This window comes from Arachis ipaensis, chromosome B02 (genome assembly GCF_000816755.2).
Source record: "Arachis ipaensis cultivar K30076 chromosome B02, Araip1.1, whole genome shotgun sequence".
Taxonomy (NCBI): Eukaryota; Viridiplantae; Streptophyta; class Magnoliopsida; order Fabales; family Fabaceae; genus Arachis; species Arachis ipaensis.
The window spans coordinates 62,327,945-62,332,421 of record NC_029786.2 but is presented as its reverse complement, the minus strand read 5'-3'; positions in this window follow the sequence as shown (position 1 = coordinate 62,332,421).

Below are 4,477 nucleotides of genomic sequence, written 5' to 3'. Positions count from 1 at the left end.
TTTGGGGTGAAATATAAATAAAATAAATTTTGAGATAAAATCATAATTTAGGTAAAGTACGAGAGTTAAATTTAAAATTATAATAAAATACAGAGACAATGATGTAATTAACTAAAAGTTCAAGGACAAAAGTATAAATATGTCATACAATGATGAAATGGTTATTAAGATAAAAATTTAGGAATAATAAGATAATTTTAAAACATTAAGAACGTAAAAGTTATTAAGTAAAAGATTAAGGACAAAATAAGAATTTCGAAGTATAAAGGATATAAGAGTAATTTTAGAAAAGATTCAAAGTAATATATTAATTTTTGGAACTTAAAAGATATAAATGTCATTTTTTAAAAGACGAGGGTTAAACGATGAATTTAAGCAAAAAAAAGATAAGATTGTTGTTAATTGAAAGATTTTGCGAAGCGTAGCGCTTGCTTGAGAACCAGAAGGAAGGTTTCCCTAGGAGGATGGCGACATATAGCATTCAAGGAGGAAACGATTTCTGAGATAAGAATGGTGAAGCATAGCGCCTATTTCAGAGATATCGATTTCTGGCAATGACCTATTCACGAGCTCATGACTAGTAGGATAGATATGTATCATATTATTTACAATATATTTTTTGTGATTGCTCACTGTGATTATATTTTGTGTTTGTGCTTTGTGACTTGTTTGAGTTTGCTTGCTATTATTTTTTTATTGCTGTAAGGAACTATAGCAATAGATTTAGATAGATAGATAGAAATTGTAAATCTAGGGTCAACCACTGTATGCGCATGACTATCCAAACGAAAAAGATTACCCTAAGACCGATAGATCGTAAATTCTCACTCCTTTCCTTCACTATTTCTACAGATGTGATTGATGGTGAAGTACACAAAGTTGTTAGAGTTGTTCTCTTAGAGTGACCTAGGCTATCACAGTACATTTGTTAGAGCCAAGACTCGTGTTCATACATATACCTCATATGGACTTTTCTTCTTACGCTCCTTACCCTTTTATTACCCCAGTTTCACAATTTCTCTCGCTAAGGTACATCCTGAAGTACCACAACGTTTGTCCCCTCTTCAGCTAGAGTTTCCGCCATGGCCTCAACCAGAGTTACAGGTAGAGTTATAGCTAGCTTAGACCAATATAGTATAGCGTTGACCAGTTCGAGATTTCGAGAGATAGTCTTAAATGCATCTAATCAGAGTGACGCGGTGAAAACAGGAAGCTAAGGCAATACCCAATGGTCATGTAGGGACAATGATAGAGATCTTTCGAAAATTTGATGGCACTCGGCAGGACACAACGTTCGGAGATTGGAGTTTTTTCCTCTTTCTATTAGTATTTTGTTGAGGGGCAAGATTTTAATCGTAATTAACTTGAGTACCAGACTAAAGGCTTCTTCATAGGCCAGGACTCGGAGTGTTATAGGTCTATATGTATATGTTTTTTTTTTAAAGTAAGAGCTCAACACACAAGTGGAGCAAAGTAATACTAAGCCAAGAACAATAAATACATAACAACTCCTATGTCATCTTCGGCATAGCCATCAACAACATGAGTTATTTACAACACCATTCCTTAGCACATGAAAATGATTGCTCCACATAGTCATTTTCTTGCTGTGGAATATGGCATCATTCTGGCGTAGCCAAATAATCCATAAGATTGAGAAGAATCCAAGTAGCCAATACTTACGCCTCTCTTTTCTCATCGGCACGGATTTCCAACTCTCATAATGCTCTTTCAAGTTGCCAGGGACAACCCACGTCTCTCCAAATGCCGATATCCAAGCACACCACACCTACCAAGAGTACTCACAAGTAATAAATAAATGTTGTATATTTTCAGTATCTTTCCTACACAGCACACACAAAGCATCATTCTGTTGTAATATCCCCAACCTAATCAGCCGGTCCTTTGTATTGACCCGGCCTACCAATACAAACCAGGCGAATAACTCCACTCGAAGCGGAACTAGGCCTTTCCAGATCGCCTTAGTAAACCTGTATCTCAGTAACTCCTCATCCAAAGTCTCTTCCTGCAAAACCTGCACAAACGAGTTAGTAGAATAAACGCATTCCTTATCAAATTTCCACACGACTCTATCTTGCACATCTGCTATCAGTCTAATAGATTGCAGGACATGAAGCAGTTGGTTCAATGTATCTGTCTCCCACTGTCGTAGTTCTCTTCTCCATTGGAAGTGCCAAACCCACTCTATCCCATCCTAGAACCCACACTCCCCAATTACTGATCCTTTTTTGTTTGAAATCAAGAAGAGTCTCGGAAAGGAGTCTTTCAGCTTCCCCACTTGTAGCCATGTATCCTCCCAAAAACTTGTGGATCTTCCATCTCCAATTTTCATAGCAAGGCCATCAATCATCTTCTGCCTGACATGTTGCTCTTTTATTTGCACTTGACATATATCTCTCCACGGACTCCCTCTTTTTGGCAATGTCTGAGTTGACAACAAGTGATTTGGGTTCAAGCTATTGCAGGAGCATACAATTTGCTTCCATAGAGGGCACTCCTCCTTCTATATGTATATGTACCCTATGTATTGCTATACATTAATAATGTAGAAAGAGTTTTAAGTATACCGAAAATACTGGTATTTCAGTTGTTTTAACCGTTGATCTGAACTATAAAAAATATATATAAATTGAAATCAACAATTAAAACAACTGACTGGAACACTGATATTTTCGATTCACTTAAAATTTTTCCCTTAATATAATTGGTTGTTGTATTTTGTGGAGGCCCTAAATCCTAGTTTTTGTGTAGAAAGTTAGAGGGGGATTGTAGGTAGAATATGGCAAAGACATGATCATGAATCTTGTGTTATAAAAAGAGGAACACTGATATTTTTGGTATACTTGAAATTTTTTCAATAATGTATGTATATTAATATATGTGAAACCGTATGCTCTCATGTGAATGTTAGGTTCGACTGTTATGAATGCATATAAAGTTAACATATGCTTGTTGGCTGCCTAATTTTTTTATCCACCTCGTAATGCCATAAAGGTAATCTTTTTTTACTTGATAATCGTTCATGTTAAACACGACATACTCATATTCTCTATAAATTATATTTTCATATATATAGAATTTCATAGGTTGATAAATTAATAACTTCTGACTTTTAGCACTATTATGATTTAAGTATGACATGCTAAGAATTGGATTGTTATATTTGTGAATATTGAATTGAATGAATTTTTTAAATAGAAAAAATCCTTTTTTAGTGTCTAATATTTTATAAATTGGTGCTTATATAAGTGAAATAGATTTATCTTTTATAATTATTACTTATTAGAGTGAAGAATTCACTGAAAGGAAAAATAAGTTGTGATAAAGATATGCGTCATTATATAATATAGATTTAATGGGTTTAATTGTATATCTGATTAAAATTTTACTAAGAGAAGCCTGATGAATTTTGGATGTTAAAAGTTGGAGCTAACTAATAATAGTAATAAATCAGTGATGGTCATATATTATATGTTTTTATGAAATTATTACTGTGTTTATGCTAAATGTTTTATAAATAGAAAAGTATATGGGATTAATTTTTAATTAGCCAAAAATAAACAACTCAATTAATTATAATTATTAATAATTAATTTTAAATTTTTTAAATTTAAAATTTAAAAAATTTAAAAATTAAAAACTGATTAAGTAAACCTAATTAAAGCTTATAAAAACCTCCTTCTTCTCTCTCACATTAATCTGTTCACCTTCAACAACTACACATACCTCCCTCTTATTTACTGTCAGCTCTCTCCGCCTTTTTCATAAGAACACGATATTTTCGTCCAATCCAATTACTTGTCCATAGTGGATCTCTAGACACAACATGGTAGCCTGTATTTGTGTATAATTTGCGTGCATCAAGATCTTCTTCATAAGCCCGAAGTGCAAGAAATTCATGACCTCACAGAATGGAAAGCTTGTCACACGCTTTCAACAATGCAGTAGCTATTTTCCTCCTCCTGTAGTCACCAGTTAGTTTCATAAATACACACCGTGCCCTCTTTGAATCGGTCAAATCGCGATTCCATCACATCCAATCTCCCTTCGAATCGGTATTAACAAAAGAAATATTCAATTATATTTTGGCAAAAATAATTAGATATTTATAAAATTTTAAAAAAATTATGAAATTTTTAAATTAATAAAAACATTTACATTTGTAATAAAAAAATTCAAAAAATATATAAAAGAACATCCATTTAGTATGAAAAAGAAACATTCTAATTCTTCAGCTCATTAAAAAGTTGGCAGAAATTAGCTGAACTCCCTCTTAATTTTCTAGCAGAATTGTTTATAAATTAGTGTTAAATAGTGTAAATACTAATCACTCAAAATATAAGTTGAAATGTCTTTATTATAATTAAAATTATGCAACACTGCAAAATAAAAATAAGAAGGAACATTTGGAGATGGAAATGGAGATGATAAATACTATATTTTTAATTTTTTTTAG